This window comes from Mesocricetus auratus, unplaced genomic scaffold, assembly GCF_017639785.1.
Source record: "Mesocricetus auratus isolate SY011 unplaced genomic scaffold, BCM_Maur_2.0 Super-Scaffold_100003, whole genome shotgun sequence".
Lineage (NCBI taxonomy): Eukaryota > Metazoa > Chordata > Mammalia > Rodentia > Cricetidae > Mesocricetus > Mesocricetus auratus.
In genome coordinates this window covers 42449375-42467330 of record NW_024429188.1, presented here as the reverse complement: position 1 = coordinate 42467330, position 17956 = coordinate 42449375, and the positions used below count along the sequence as shown (strand labels likewise).

The following is a 17956-nucleotide window of genomic DNA, read 5'->3' as shown; positions in this document are numbered from 1 at the left end:
CATGAAAGCTATCCAGTATTGCTGAAACTTTCAGGTCAGTACCAGCTCTATTTCTTCTCGTCTTATGGCTCAATTGTGTGTGGGTTATCAGCAATAGGGCCTTATCATCAAGTTCTAGATAGTGACCAAACGCATCTGCTGAAAAATCCATCCTGTAATGAATGTAACAAGAACTCCAAAATATTCACCACAAAAATAAATATTTATCTAAGGAATATTTAAATATATTTCACATATCAGAGAGAAATACATATTTCTTTATAATATATATGACAATAGGATGGAGGTTTCATATTAACAAAGATTTTGTTCTGTTCATTGATCTGTACCTGGTTATTAGTGCTTACATAGTAAGTACTGAACTGTAGGAGGAAGCCTGTATGCCGCCATTAACCATGTGACTTACTAGAGATGCATACAGATGAGGTAAGAGCGGTTTACCACACCGCTAACCACACCCACTTTAGGCATGACTAAAGATGTATACGGACGTAAAGACGTATACGTACGTAGGCGGTGAACTACATCACTAGACAGGCCCACTTTTGGGCATGGCTAGGGAGGGTTACGGGGGAAGGCATAAAAGACAGCACACAGGAAGTCTTGCTCTTTTCCCGGAGTTCGGCTTCCAGTTCGGCAGCGGGAAAACTACTTGGCTCATCTGGGTTACTTGTTTGGTATCTTGTGAGTAATTTCTACAATAAATACTTAGTTTTACTTTCAGTAAATGTGTCGCTTATCGTTACAGCGTCATTTGGAGCATCACTGAACAAACATTGATTATTTGATAGAGTATGGTTTTCCTCTGTGCTAACTGTCCTACCCATTGGGCAACCTTGCTTTTCCTTATTTCAGAAGTTACAAAGTAGTATGACATATTTAAATATTTTAATTGCAATAATGTTTGTGGAGTTACAATGTTAGGTACAAGTAGTTTATTGTAATTGAGGAATTTAATAAGTAAAATGTGTGGCAATGCTGGGCAGTGGTGGTGCACGCCTTTAATCCTAGTGCTCGGGAGGCAGAGGCAGGTGGATCTCTGTGAGTTCGAGGCCAGGCTGGACCGACAGCCTCCAAAACAATACAGAGAAACCCTGTCTCGTAAAACCAAAAATAAATGTGTGGCAATGCATTATGATAAAAAATCCATTATATTGTAAGAGACTGGAACTTTTGCTGGATAGCCAGAGTCAGTTATACACCTTGAGGTCACTTAAGATTTAAAACTGATCTCCTACTGTCTACTTAGAGTAGAGTAAAGTTTAACTTACTTTTAAGGGAACAAATGTGACAAAAAATTTTACTTGCTTTGATTTCTTACATAATCAACTTTTACAATGTAATCTAATGCACAGGTGTGCTTTTTGTTCCAGAGAACAATGCAAGTGTTTTTCACGTGTGTGTTGTGATAATAAAATCTAGAAACGGAAAACATATGTTGAAAGCAACCTTATAAAAAGAATATCTGCCATAAACACTGAAGACAACATCCAGTTATTGTTTGATAAATAATGATGTTTGTAATGCTATTTGTGAACTGGGTTCATTGATGTCAATGGCTTCATTCTGTAAAGTATCAATTTCTTCCCCCATGCAATGCTTTCTGTCCTGTTCAATAAAAAAGAATCCAAAGTCCTTTGTTAAGGATACAAACATAAAGACACATATACACAGACACAGTGACAGATTCACAAGATAGCATTCAAACAGACACAGATTCTGACTCATGAACAGACAAGGAATGATGAAAGGTATAATGAAGAGAAGTTGAGAATTGAAATATGAGCTTGCTTTTAGTTAAATTACACCAAAGGGAAGTGATTTTTTTAAACACTATGTTTTTACTGAATTAGCATTATACTACTTTCCACCTTCACTTTCCCCCAGCCCATCCCAGCTACCCTCATTTAAACCCTTCCTATGTACCCCTACTCTCAAGTTGATAGGATGATAGCTTCTTTTTCTTTTATTATAATTACTGTTACATATGTATGTACATTTACACACACACACACATATATAAAACTTGCTGACTCTGTTGCTTGTGTGCATATGGTTTTAGGACACTTTGCTTCAGACAAGCAATAAATGGACTAATCCCTTGGAGAGTTATTTCTCCTTCTCCAAGCAGTCATTAGTTGCCTGTAGTTCTTTGTCTAAAGGTGGAACCCTAAGAAATTTCTTCCCTTCCTCATTAACATGTCCATTGCTGTTGCCATTGTTCCAGTCTTGTTTATGTGGCTATTTCACAGCAGAATTTTTGGTATTCTGGCTCTTACAATCTTTCTGCCTCCTTTTCTGTGATGCTCCCTGAGTAATAGACACAGGAGCTGTGATGTAGACGTATTCATTAGGGCTGTGCTCCACACAATATGTTGTTCTCCTTATTGTATCTAGTTGTGGTTTTCTATGATGGTCTTCATTTGCTGTAAAGAGAGGGTTTGTTGATGAGAGGGGTAGCTGCACTTACTTGTGGATATAAGGATGAGATTTAGAAAATAGTGACAGGTTATCCTGCTCTAGCAATGTGGTAGTTGTAGATTAATTCCTAAGGTCCATTGATTTCACTAGTCCCAGGAAGCTGTTGATTTCCAGTGACACGTGATTGCCACTTCTTTGTACATATCAAGCCAGGTTTGGAATTGTTATGGTTCATAGGTGTTGCTGCTGGGTAGGAATACTTCATTGCTTCCCTCCCTTCATAGGTTACATGACATTTTCTGGAATCATGGAAGCTAGATCTCTGGAAAGAGGCTTTTATGTCAGATCTAACTCAGTTCATCTGAGTCTTATGCCTTAAGTGCATGGTGTTTTCAGAAATATACCCCTAAACTCCTGAGCAACAACAATGTGTCTTTGTTATTTTGGGAGTCACTTGAACTACCCTGACCTACTATTTGAAAGGAAGTTTCTTGTGCCTGGTACTGGTGTCTTTGCCAACTGTACATCTGACAGAAGATTAATATCCAGATTATACAAAGAATTAAAAAAACAATTGAGAAAAAATGTGACCTAGGGATTCAAAATGAGAGTTCTCAACAGAAAACTTAAAAGTAGTTAAGAAATACTTTAGAAAGTGTTCATCACCTTTAGCCATTAAGGAAATGCAAATTAAAACAACTTAGAGATTTCACTTTACCCAAGTCAGAATAGCTAAGATCAACAAAACTACTGACAACAAATACTGGAGAGGTTTGGCTGAGAGAGGAATCTTTGTTCCCTACTGGTAGGAATGCAAATTAGTCCAGTCACTCTAGAAATCAGTGTGGCAAATTCTCAAAAGCTAAACATATGACTCCTTGGCATATGCATCCTACTCCACAGATACTTGGTGAGCAAATGTTCATAGCTGTCCTATTCACAATAGCCAGGAATTAAAGCAACCTAAATCCCCTTCAACAGAAAACAGATACTGGAAATGTGGTACATATAAACAATGGAATAGTACTCTGCTGTAAATAACAATGAAAGCATGAATTTTGCAGGTAAGTAGATGCACCTGAAAAAGGATTATCCTGAATGAGGTAACCCAGACCAAGAAAAGAAAGAAAGAAAGGAGGGAGGGAGGAAGAGAGGGAGGGAAGAGAAGGAAGGAAAGAAGAAAGAAAGAAAGAATGAAAGAAAGTAAGAAAAAGAAAGAAAAAAGAAAGTCTCTGCTTGGTGGGAGATGCTTGACTGAAGTTCTTATCTGAAGCTCTGGCCAGGGTATAATAAGAAGGTACACTGTTTTAGCTTGCTAGTCTGGAGTTGTCTTGAGCCTTATTGTCCCAAATCGGTTTTATGGTGGTGTTTGTTAGTTCAGAGGCATCAAGTTGAATCGATGAAGTGGGGCACCATCTTCTTTCCGCATAGTTCAAAGATTGCTGTTATGAATTTTTTTGTTCAATGTGGAGGACTTAAACATTGATATCAGCATAGAAAGTTTAAATTACATAGGTAAACATACAGGGAAAGGTAACAATAAGGATGAAATTAAGAATGAGGAAAATTAGGATTTTGGAGAATACAGAGTTAAGACAATAGTAGTCCCAGGTTTTGTTTTCTTCTGTCTTGCACCAATGGCCTTTTGATATGAGACAGAAACTCTGAATTTTATTTAAACAACATGTTTGAATTTGGAGAAGGAGGGTCAAGTCCAACTCCAAAGCCAGGTTTGATTTTTATGTGAATAGGGACTATGGTAGTGCTTGGAAGCTGGGAAACAGTACTATAAATATTTCACCATATGTCAGATTCTTCTTTGTATGATGGTTCTTTCTGGATAGCTATCCTCTCTTTAGGCATCTATACGTTTGGTGTCTTTTTGCTTTTTGGAGATGGGTTTTGTTGTAAAGACAAGAACAAATCACTCCCCCTACCTTTGTGAGGTTGCCATATAACTTGTGGGGGATATACCTTAGTGGGTGACCTATCATTTTTCCTCATCCAGAGGTTTCTCCTCTTCAAACCGGATCTTGATCAACTTTGATGGTATCCAAAGATTTTCTTCTCCTGCAGAAACAAAGGCGAAACCCCTACCCCAACATAACACATATTCTGGTTTCCATACTGAGGTCAATACATCCTTGAAGGACACCAGCTTATTTAGTTCAGAAGTTTTTCTATTGTTCAGTGTCTTTCTGCAGCTGTTTTTCCTTTCTCATTAGCATTAAGAAAGTTTAATGTTAATAAACCATTATGTAATCTGTGTTTGGGGGTCTTTCCTCCCCCTGCCTGTTTATAAAGCATTTTATCAACCACTGCTTGTCCTGTAGGATTGTGTGGTATACCACTTATATGCTTTATGTTATAATATTTTAAAAACTGTTTCAATTTGGTAGAGACATATGCTGGAACATTGTCAGTTTCTATTTGTGCAGGTATAACCATAATGGCCATTGCCTATAATAGATGTATAATAGCAGAATCCACCTTTACAGAACTCAGAGCAGTGGCCCACTGAAACCGTGAAAATGTGTCTATTGTATGGTGCACATATTTTAATTTTCCAAATTCTGCAAAGTGAAACACATCCATTTGCCAGATTTCATTTCTATGTATGCCTTTAGGGTTACTACCTGCTGGTAAAGGAGTTTGATTACAAAAGGGTATTTTTTTTACTATTTTCATAGCTTGTTACAAAGTGATGGAAAAATACCTTTTTAAACCTTTATTATTAACATGTTTTTATGAAATTCTAAGGCCTCCAGCACACTTCCTATTAATAAATGATCAATTTCATCATTGCCTTGTGATAGAGGACCTGGCAGACCCATGTGGGATCTGATGTGTATATATATATATATATATATATATATATATATATGATAATTCCTTTTCCTGATTGTTTCTTATAATTGCATAAGCAATAAAGTTAATTCTGTATCATCAGGAATAAATTCAGTAGTATCAATGTGTAAGATGACTCTCTCTGCACATTGACAGTCAGTAACTATATTGAGAGGTTCTGTAAAATCCATAAGTACCATGAGAATGCCATACAATTCTGCCTTTTGTACAGAGTTATAAGTGAACGACTATACTTATATTTCCTGATTTATATCCTGCCTTACCTGATTTGTTTTCATCAGTGCAGAATGTAGGGACTCCAGAGATTGGTGTTTTTCTTACAATGTGTGGAAGGATCCAAATAGTTTTCTTTATGAATTTTATTCTCTCACTTATGGGATAATTGTTGCTAATCGTTCCCAAAAAATTACTGCAAGCCCTTTGTCAATGTTCATTACCTTTCCATTAGGAGGAAATTTCCTCATTAGTTAGAGGTACTATAATTTCTGCTGGGTCCCTTCCTGTCTGTAGATGAAGTCTTAATTTACCTTTTAAAATCAAATCAGAAATCTTTTCTATATACGTTTTTAGTTTTTTATTCTGTTTATGTAGTAGAAATATCCATTGTAATATGATATTCTCCCTCTGCATCAAAATCCCTGAAGGGTATTCTCTAGATGGTAAGAACACAACATGGAGTAACCCCAGAAACGAAGAAAGTATAAAGTATAAAGAAACCACATTAGGAAGTGGGATGGGAAGGGGATATCAGGATACAGATAGTATGAGGTGCGAAATGGGATAGTGGGGAGAGTCTTCAACTGAGAAGCAGGAAGAATGATACATTAGGAAAGGGTGGGGTGAGGGAAAAAATAACACCAGGGTTGTTTGATAAAGACCCAAAGAATCACATAAGGGATGCATGTGTGCCTATATGTATGCAAGTCTCTTGGATTGACAATACTCCCAATAAGAAATACAGAGTAACAAAATCCCCAGTACCAGGAATGGCAAGTTCATTTAATTTCATTTTCTTTTTTATCATTTTTTATTTTAAAACAATCTTTTCTTATTTTATATACCAATCCCAGTTCCCACCCCTCCAGTCCTCCTGCTCCCCCCACCTTCCATTCACCCCACTCCCCTCCACTCTCCAGAGAGGGTAAGGCTTTCCATGGGGAGTCAACAAAGTCTGGCACATCACTTTGAGGCCGGACCAAGGCCCTCCCCCCTACATCTAGGTTGAGCAAGGTATCCCTCCAAAAATTGAGGAAGTCATTGGGGAGGCTATCAAGAAACCTAGCACTAGGGAAATTCCAGGAATCCACAAGGAATACCCCAGCTAAGACCCTAAGTTATAGTGCAGAGGGTACCTGAAATGGCCTTCCTCTGTTATCAGATTAATGACTACCTGAATTATTATCATAGAACCTTCATCCAGAAACTGATAGAAGCAGATAAAGAAATCCACAGCTAAGCACTGGGCTGAGTTTCCAGAGTCCAGTCAAAGAGAGAGAGAGGAATGATAATATGAGTAAAGGGGGCAAGACCATTTTATGGAAACCCACAGAGACAGCTGACCTGAGCAAGTGGGAGCTCACTGACTCTGCAATGACAGCATGGGAACCTTCATGAGACCAAACTAGGCCCTCTGAAAGTGGGTAACAGTTGTGTGGCTTGGGAAGTCTGTGGAGTCACTGGCAGTGGGACCAGGATTTATCACTAGTGCTTGAACAGGCTTTTTAATTTCATTTTCTTACTGCAATATCAGCACACTATTGGCAGGAGGATTCTGAGTTCATTGCTAATGCATTCAAAGTGATGCAAAAAATGTAGTAGATGTATTTTATGGGCTGCATTAGTGCCTTTCCACTTTCATTCATAAAAGATACGTTCCAAACTCTCCATGGGTTTCCTAAAGTTATAGATGCTAATCTAAGGACTAAATAGGCACAGTGACCATGACTTTTGCTATTTGAGGTTCAGCTGGAAAACTAACATCGACTTATTTTTCCTTCTTTATAATTTCATGAATAGAAGATGTATTCTTACTTTGTGAATTCAAGAACTCTTACCTTTTCATTTATAGGAAGCACTTTCAGCATATCTGAATCTATAGCATTATTACTCTTGTGCTTTGGAGATACTGAGTAGAGTAAGTCTTATTTAAACACAAGCACTGAGACTCTGTGACAGTTGAACTCATGGTCTATACACCTACTACATGGACAACACATGACAACTGTATTCCGCATATATACACTAGACAAAAGGATTATTCAGGACTGAGTGGGACAGAATAGGAAGACATAATATTTCACCATCCTGCCTATAATAGTAGGTAATAGTGGCCTGAATTTTAGAGCATAAAATGATTTATTTACATAATTTTTCATTTGATTTTCAGCGGTGGCTGACAGTGAAATCTGATAAGGGTTTAGTGATATACTAACCTATGGGTAGAACAATAAGTCATTAGGAGTCATTTTAATACCCTGTCCATTTAACAAATAACAGTGTTTGATTCTCCATTATAGCCTATTATCTGTTCTGATAGAGATCCTTGGCCCAGATAGTGGTGGCAGGCATTTGTTTTACTCAGCCATAATGAAGAACAAAATTTTGTAATTTTCAGAAAAATGATGATACTGGAGATCATGTTAAACACAACTGCATAGTTTCATAAAAGCAAATATTACAAGTTTTCTCTCATATGTGATATTTAAAGGGGAGGAATTGAACATAACAGGAGCACTACTAAGTACATGAAAGAATAAAGGGGGATATGGGAGAATAAGAAAAGATCACAAAAGGGATGAATATAAGTCAAGTATACTATATATGAGTATGGAAAAGTCATAATGAAATTCATTGCTTTATACAATTAATATGTACTAAAAACAAACGGAGGGAGTGTCACTTCCTCAATAAGACTAATTACTTCAAATGTGGTCTTGATTCCATACCTTTAAAACTGTTTTACTCAATAATTTATTCCCTCAAAGATCTTTCAATTTTCTCCCTCCAGTGGCTTTTTTCACCTCACCTTATCCTTCCCATTTAAAAAATGAATTAAGATTGGGTACAGGTTGATCAAGATGGAGAAATAAGAACTGTTTCAGTTGTTTTCCCACAAAAATGTGAAGTTCAACATTCATACATGCATTAAAATACATTAATAGAAGCCAAGAAAAAGAGATCATTGTGCTTTCTTTTAGTGGGCAAGAAAGGCATAAGTGCATTGCCCATGTGATACTCCCTGAATTCCACACAGAAGAGTGTACACACACCACTTACTTGGGTACAGGAGAGGGAAGACTTGAAACTCAGTACCAGGTATATCATGGTTAAACCCATTAATGAGGAAGAAACTCCACAGATTGAACCTCTAGATCTATGATCTAGAAACCAATTGTCATGATGGGAAATAATAAAACATGGTATAGGCCTATGATGTAATTTAATACTACAGTGGTCTCATACCTTCAGTGTGACCAGGCTTTGCATCAGTCTTGGGGCTTTTTCAACATTCCTCCCTTAACCCTGGACATAGACACTATCTGCTTGGACAAAGGAGAGAAAAGTAAGCATAGGAATTTGCTTTGCAACAATCGGATGCAGTCTAAATAAGTTTATCCCAACAGATACTGTGATAACAAAGTTTAAAAACTGAAAGAAAAAGTGGTGGGAAACCAGCAAGACAAAAAGGAACATATATAACAACATAGTGGCGGAAATCCTTCCAGCATACTTGAATCCTATATCTAACATTTTTTTCCATTCATATCTGTGTTTCTTAAAAGAATAGTTTCTATTTTCTTACCTATTATTCATATTTCAAATGAATGCATTATGGCTTTTCTTTCCATAATTTATGTAACAACAGTCTTGCAAAAACTAACAATCATCTTTTAACTTCCACTTGTGATAATCGCCATTAAATAGCCTCTTATTTATCTTCCTTCATGAACACCTCTTTAGAAGTAGCTATTCAAGTTCCCATTCTATTTCTGGCTAAATTCTTTTCAGTCACCTTTATGGATTCTTCTTCTATCTATTTTTAGATATTACTTTTATTTATTTATTTACTGTTGTGGATTATTTTATGGTGTGTTACATTTATTTATGCTGTGGAGCATTTGTTTAATGATGTAAAGATATGTTGCTTTTGTTTGTGTTGCATATGTTTAACTCTGTGAAGATGTGATTTTTGTCTGTCTAGACACCTGGTGGTCTAATAAAGCACTGAACAGCCAATAGCAAGGCAAGAGAAAGGATAGGTGGGGCTGGCAGGCAAAGGGAATAAGAAGGAGAAATCTTGAAGAAAACGAAGAAGGAACAAAGAGAACAAGGAGAGGAGGACATCTTCCTAGATAAGTGCATCTTAACTTTAATATGCATTCTAATCAAACACATGTCTTTATAGATATTAGTATTTATTTTATGAAATTGGGTTTTACCAATGTTCAGTACACGTTTCATGGCTATAATTCCTTTAGTTTGTATTCATCATGGAAAGTTTTCCTTTCTCCAATTGTGAAAGATGGTGTTTCTGGATATAGTAATCTGATTTGGCAGTTAATGTCTTTAGAGAACTTGGAGTACATTTTTCACACCCTCTCAGCTTTCGGAATTTTTTGTGAGAAACCTGCTGTTATTCAAATGTGTTTGACTATATGTGGCTTGTTGGTTTTCTTTTGCAGCTTTCAAATTTTTTATGTTGTGTATGATTAATGTTTAACTGTAATCTATTCTAAGGAGATTCTTTTCTGATCTTGTCTGCTTAATGTTCAAAAAGCCTCCTGTATCTAGATTGCTATTGCTTTCATTAGACTTAGGAGTTTTATGCTGAGAATTTATTGAATATTTTATCCAAGACAATTTTTTATGTTGTGTATGATTAATGTTTAACTGTAATCTATTCTAAGGAGATTCTTTTCTGATCTTGTCTGCTTAATGTTCAAAAAGCCTTCTGTATCTAGATTGCTATTGCTTTCATTAGACTCAGGAGTTTTATGCTGAGAATTTATTGAATATTTTATCCAAGACTTTACCTTGAATTTCTACTTTTCTTTTTCATTCTTTAGAAATTTGTTCTTTTAATGTAATCTCATACATCTTCTGTTCTGTTTGTAGGTACTTATTATTTTATCATTGCTGTTGTCTAGATGTTCTCATTTATCTTCCTTGGCTTTAAGACTTGATATTCTTGCACTTTATCCATTCCACTGATGAGGCATTCTACCGAGAATTGCATTTTCTCACTTAGCTTTTCATTTATATAATTTCAATTTGTTTTTTTTACAAGCATTCTGTCTCTTTGTTAAATTCCTCTTTCAAATATCCAGTGTTGACTTCCTTATTTCATTTAGTTTTATTTTGCTTTAAGTTAACTCAGGTGTCTTTGATTTTGTTAAACATTCTTATTACATTTTGAACATTTTTACCAAGACTTCATCTAATTCACTCTGATTTAAATTTATTACTATGGAATTAGCAATTTTCAGGTGATTTGTGCTTGCTACTTTAGTGTGTGTGTGTGTGTGTGTGTGTGTGTGTGTGTGTGTGTGTGTGTGTGTCCGTGTCCACATGGGTAACTTCACACCTGAGATTACCTCTCCGGCCTGAAAATTTTAAGTATATGACTGTATTAAAAAACAGCAAGGGTAATTGTTTGCATTGTTAGAATTGTGTTAGCCTACATTATGATTGAGCCACTGGACCTCCCCCACTGAACTGGGGGGTGTAGCTCAGTAACTAAACCCTTGATCTACCTGTTCATAATACTAGCCACAATCTCTGCTACCATTCTGAGAACATAATACTAACTGCAGAAGCAGCAATAATTGATGGATAGGTACATTATTCTGGTACAGTAATAATAAATATAGCCATCCTTTCAACTTCAATTGTTAGAGCTTATTCAATTCCAATTGTTGTTAGAGATTCTTGTAAGAACAGCAGAGGAAAAGTGAGGCAAAATTAAATAAAAAGAGGAATTTGGGATTTTGTCAGGGTAAACATAGTTCAAAGATACCTAAGGGATGGCAACAAAGAAAAATAAGGGATGCAATAAAGAGAAAATAAGGTATGAATTACACATAATTCATATGGTTTGCAGATAAGGACACTCATAAAGGGAACAGGAGAATATGTATGAAAACAGATGGAACAAAATAAAATCTAACCAAACAACAGAAAACCTAACAAAATAAATAAGAAATATTTATGTAGGAATGAAGAGATAAGAAAATAGAAGCCTGAGAGACATGAGTAAAAGTTAATACCAATCAATTTAGCATCGGTCAGTATTTCTTCCTAGCTAGGATGAGAGTTATATCTCCCTATCCCTTAAATATCAGCAAACTATGTTGATGGTAGATTCCAACACTCCATAAACTGCTGGATCAGGAAGAGGAGCAGACCTAAACACATCTCAGGACCTAAAGCCCACCACCCACCCACTAAGAATGCAAGAACTGGAAAATCATAGAACCACACTACACCTCATGGCAGCTGACCTGACCTGGGACTTAGGAAAGCAAATTTACTTACTCAAAGTAAGACAGCAGATGCTGACAAATAGGGAACGATCGCACTGGTTAAATGAACAAATTCAGTTGGGGCCTCCTATATTAAAATATGCTCAGGAGAAACACGACCATCAAGTCCACATGGAAAAACAGTGTGCAAGGCAGTATTCTAGAGCAGTACCCCACATTGAGGTCAGGAAAACTCCCATAGGAAGGCTGACCTTATCAATAATTGGCCAGATATCTAACTCAATGAGATGGTTAGAAGTCTACAGAAAGAAAGAGCAGAGTACTCATCAGTATGGCTTCATCTAAGATTTTAAGTATCCCAAAAGTATAAAGAGAACTAAAAAACAATGACCATGACTATTACAACATCACTAGATTCTACTACTTTTGTAACATTATCCCCTTTCCAGTAAACTGAAATGTAATGTTCCTCACAATTATGTGATACACTAAGTTCATCCATCTAAGAGGTTACAGCTCTTGACACATTATAAACACCCAAGTGCTTACAGAAATAAATGGACTTATCTACATGTTATTTTTCAATTTTCTGTAATCCGGAGTTATTAGAAAAATATTGAAAAAAGCCAGGTGTTGGTGGTGCATGCCTTTAATCCCAGCACTCAGGAGGCAGAGGCAGGCGGATCTCTGTGAGTTCGAGGCCAGCCTGGTTTACAGAGCGAGTTCCAGGACAGCCTCCAAAACAATACAGAGAAACCCTGTCTCAAAAAAACCAAAAAAATATTGAAAAATAGAAGGGTCTTATGGTAATAATGTTAATTAGCTTTGAGTCTTTCAATAATGTAGACACATAAGAAAACATCACATTGTTTAGACATGGAGCATAACTATAAGCTCAGCACTTTGGAGGCTGAAGGAGAAGGACCATAAGTTTGAGATCAGCCTAGGCTACAAAGAGTTTTTTCCTTAGAGAAAACCACATTATAATATATTAATATACAGAATTATTATCTGTCAATTATAAGTATTTTGTTAAAAGGGATTATGTGTTTATCTACAGAAGAAACCTAAGTGGGTACAGAAGATTTTACATACTTAGTATATAACCATATTTATGGTGAATGAGGAAAGAATGAATATTAATGAGTCCCATTACAATATGAAAGCAAACAAAATATCATAAACAAAAGAAAGGAAACAGAGACAAATGGCCTTGGGATCTCAAGACTGAAAGGCCTGGGTATTTTATTGCTTCTTATCCATCTAACAAAATTGAAATCCTTAGTTGAGGTCTGTATTTTCTGTTGACATAGTACTCTGAATGTGCCTGATTTTTGTCTGGTGCTGGAAGTAAAGCAGGCTCAGAAATGCTTAGTACTTCAATGAGAGAAATATAGCTTTATTGAATTCCATTTTCATGATTTATATTGACTTCCTTGAGTCATTGAGTTGTATATTTATATCGTTTTTAATTACTTTGAAGATATTTTAAGTCATTCTTACTAATTCTTTGTTACCTAAGTTACTGTCATTAGCGACCATTAATCTGGGATTGGCAGTTCTGAAGAAGAAATGTTGTCTTGGTTTTTATATGTGGCTCGAATTTTTGCATTGAGACTTGAACATTTGTGTTTAAACTACTAGTTGCAGGATTGGGGGAGGATCCCCTTCCTCATTTCAGTGGGAATATTTACAGTGCTCCAGAGGGACTATGTTGTCATAGTAGTAGTAGTAGTAGTAGTAGTTTTTGTTTGTGTGACTGCTGTTCAAGGTACCAGGGCCTATTCTCTCAGAGTGGAATACGGCCTGTAACAACAGTTACCAATACAGAAAATAAAACTATGAAAGCACAGTAATAGTCAACTACAAAACAGTGACCCTATAAGTTCCAAGTGTTTTAAGGAGTTAATGGACACTAGTAGCACTACTAAGTTACTGTGGGTATAAATGGAAAGAAAAAAACTATAATGAAAGTTACTAGAAAGCAGATGACAAGAATATAAATGAGAAGAGCAAATGCACATGTAAAAAGACTGAGGTGGTGGATGTGGGAGTAATAGCTTATGGTGGCCTGAGAAGAGAAGGGTAGAAATGTGCAATGCAATAATATATACTAATCTCATTACTTGGGAGACTGACCTGAAGAAAGTCTTCAAACTCTTCCAGTCTATTTTTTCTTTTTCTTTCTTTCTTTTTTTGGTTGGTTAGTTAGTTGTTTTTTTTTTTTTTGCTTTTTTTCAAGACAGAGTTTTACTGTGGAGCCCTAGCTATCCTGGAACTCACTTTGTAGACCAGACTGGCCTTTAACTCACACAGACACACCTGCCTATGCCTCATGAGTGCTGGGATCAAAGATGTGTACATCAACACCACCTGGCTCTAGCCTATTTACTTAAGGAGATGCAAAGAACAGGAAAGATATCAAAGAAAAGAGAAAACTTACATAAGATAAAGACAATGTGAGACTAGGTTGCCCATCTAAATTGACCTTGGATATTATATCAAGAAGTAATAGATATGTGCAGGAAAGACAAGTGGATATTCAAAATATGACACTGACTAGCCTGATTGTTGATTTCCATCTGAAGACTTTCCGTGTTTTTTTTTCTGGCTCCGAGAAGCCTGTCTTGACACTGGGCGTTCTTCAAGTTAGGGATGGCTGAGATAACTTAGGCCTATAGCCATTACAGTGACAAGGTGAATTGTAGTTGAAGTACCATTTGGGACTGGTGTGTCATTCTTGGGACGTATTCCTGAGTTTTCAGCTTGTGTACTACAGGCAATATCAGGGGCAGCTGTCACCAGGATTACCTTCTTTAAGATCCTCACCAATGCAGCTTCTGTAAGAAATTTCGTAGAACAGGTTGCTAATGCGAATCTGCCCAGTGACTATGACTGCTGCATCCATAATGATGCTGCCTGACTCAGCAGTTTTGGATGTATTGGCATGCAATGTGTTCAATTGTGGGGAAAATTCTCTGACATTTTAAGCCACTGAGTCATAATGATGGGAGCAGGTCATCACACAATATAATATTCTCATACCTTTGTTTCTCCATCAAATTCTATATTCTTGAAAAATAACTGAAGTTCTTCACCATAAAAATCAGTATGCATAAGGTGATACACAGGATCAGTTCAATTGTGCCACTGCACTGTACACATATTTCAAAATTTTTCTTTATTTATGGTGGGATAGATGGGTTCTCTTTTATTGTTAACTAAAAGCACAAATAAAAATAGTTCAAAATATTAGAAAATATGAGAAATTGGTCATTTTTAAAAGAAATAAAATAGAGTATTGAAGGAAAAATGCTAAAGACAAAGTATATTCAAAGTTAGTACAGTCCCAGAACCATACAAGCTCCATGTCATCTTAGTGGCAAATTAAGTTATCTTTCAAAATACATTTACATTATGTTTTGTGAAAACAAAAATATTTAGTGTTTTCCCAACAAATGATCTCAAAACAATCCAAAGTCTAATGAAACCTACATTTAAATTCTTGCAAAAATTATGTGCCTATTATTGGGCATAATGATTATAATCCTTTTTAAAAATTTTATATATGTGTGCATGCACGTGTTCCCAGAGTCCCAAAGAGAAGAAGAGGGCATTGGATTCCCCTCACACTGGGGTTACACATGGCTTTCAGCTACTGTGTAGGTGCTGTGAATTGAACTCCAGTCATCTGCAAAAGCAGCAAGTGTTTTTAACCTCTGGGCCCTCTCTCCTGAAACTATAAATCTTAATTCAATATTGTTTTGAAATTTCAGATACTTGAAATTATTTTATCTATGCTTTTTCATTAATAATTAATGCCTAAATATTTAAAAAAGAGTTTTTAAATGAGAGTATTTTAGTTCAAGCAAGTTATGTTTAAAAATAAAAGATAAATGGGTTATTGGCTCATTTTCTATTTTCCTGATGCAAATTAAAATCGAGTCATTAACCACTGTGTTTGAGTATTTTAAATTGCATGAAACATAAAATAATGGCATTTAACATTTTTTCTCAATCTCAACAATAGACTTTCATAATAAGGACCTATTAAAAATACCAAAGATCTGTAACAGGATCAGCAATCATTCTCACAAAGAAGCAACACTATAGTAACCAAACATTCTCTGGCACTCATAATGCTAACTCTTTTCTGCAAAGTTTTATTAGAAGAGAAGCAGGCTAAGAAAGCAAGATGCAGGCTCCTCCCCTTCAGCGGGTTGAGAAAGCAAAATGCAGAATCCAGTTCAGTAATCCTGTGAAGCTAGGACATAGACTCTCTCCCACTCAGCACCTCAAGCTGCTAAACAAAGCTTTTCTAATACATCTTTGATTTTTTTCAGAGTTAATCTTCTAAAAAGGTATTGTACAGAGACTGCACCAGTTTATCAAGTGAAATTTATGTCAAACATCCTAAATAAAATCTGCATCCAAGAAAAACAGAAGCCCCATTTCCATAAGTATGTTGCTACAGAGTACTTGTTCCAAATCATTCCCACCTACATATGACAATGTCATTTTCACATCTGAATATGTATTCCTAGCTGAAATAATTACAGCCTAGCTTCCAGGAGTCACAGATTTGGAAGTTATTTCCCATGGCTTCCTAATTTGCTGCAAATAAATTTCCCTCTGTGTGACAACTATTCTTGGTATTTTGAGCTGATTTATTTCTACCAAGAAGTTGACCCAGGGAGTCTGATGACACTTTGAGTCACAAGTAAATATTCTCATCTCTAAACTTAAAATATCTTGTTTGCATCTCTCTTAATAAGTATCTAAAACTCTTCATCTTAAAACCTTAATTAAAAGCTAAGTTGGAGTACTCAAGAGACAGAGACAAGATGATTCTCAGTTCCACGCCTGACAACAACAGAGCAAGACTTGGTTGCAAAACAATAATACATAATTAAGTAATAACAACAATAATAAATACCACTATAAAACTTTCCAAACAATTTCAATTTACATTAGTGGATACATAACTAAAAAATGCTAGATTTGGAATAAGTTGTAAGTAGAAACAAACTAAATGATTAATAATGCTAAGTTACATTATCTAGTCTTAATTGCTTTAAAAAGTAGTGTTTTCATGACAAATTACTGAAACCTATTTAATTCTATAAAACCAAAACACTTTGAATTTTGTGGTACAGAAATTGAGACATAACAAAGTTTTAAAACATGTGGTCCTACGTTTGCTTCCATAAACTGTAGTGGGTACATTTTTTCCTAGTCTACATGTTAAGTATTACTGTAGTCTTAAATTTTTATATATGAAACAAAAAAGATGACTATTAAATGTGAAGAAAGGCAAAGAAACGGTATCTCAGGAGCTGAAAACAGCACAGTACTGAGATTCCTGAGATTTAATTTTGTTTCATATTTTGTAGACCTGGAGATAAAAAAGTTAGCATTCTAGAAATACTAATGGTACAACCAAAAGCTGGGTTAAATTCCCAACATCACATAAGCTAGGCATGGAGAAGTCCTGTCTGTAATTCTAGAATTCAGCAGGTGAGCCGAGAGGTATCAAAAGTTCATGTTCACATAAGAATGTAAACTAGTGCAGCCACTTTGGAAATCAGTCTGAAGGCAGCTCATTAAAAATAGCATATGGCACAGCTCTACCACTTCCTGGGTACCCTACAACAGGTATACCTGCATTCCCATGTTTACTGCTGAGGTATCGACAAAAGCTAGGAACTGGAGGTAACCTAGATATCCAACAATGATGAACTGAAGATGAAGATTTTAAATATGTATATATATATGTGTGTATGTATGAATATTAACTCCACTGTAAAAAAAGCAAAATTACGTATTTTACAGGGAAATGGATAAGATTAGAAAAATATATTCTAAGTGCAGTAACCCAGGTCTCAAAGGAAAAACACATGTTTTCTCTCATACAAAGATCCTAGCCCCAATTCCTTAGTATGGTGTGTCAAACATGGAGTACCTGTGCTAGCAAGGAAACCAAGAAGGGAATGGGGAGGGATAACCTTCAGGAAGCGGGAATAGTAGAACACAGGTATAAATAAAGGGAATACTGTGAGTGGAAATGTTTATGCACAGAGAGAAGTGAGAGGAGACTAGGGATATGGTGGTACAGTATAAATGGGGAAATAACCAGGATAAAGGGAATATAAAGAAATCATTTGGAAAACAAGATATGACACCTG

The 17956-nt window shown here is 35.9% G+C and overlaps 1 protein-coding gene across 2 annotated transcripts in view; it reads right to left on the bottom strand.

Annotated features, from left to right (window-relative positions):
- The window catches only part of Zc3h12b (zinc finger CCCH-type containing 12B), a 190196-nt gene that overhangs the window by 121504 nt on the left and 50736 nt on the right, over positions 1–17956 (bottom strand). Inside the window, exon 3 of one of the 2 annotated variants that reach the window (XM_040744216.1) lies at positions 8752–8828. The exons of the other annotated variant lie outside the window; for it this stretch is intronic. The gene's annotated coding sequence lies outside the window, so the exon portion shown is untranslated. The remainder of the gene's footprint in view (positions 1–8751; positions 8829–17956) is intronic. 2 annotated transcript variants of the gene reach the window in all.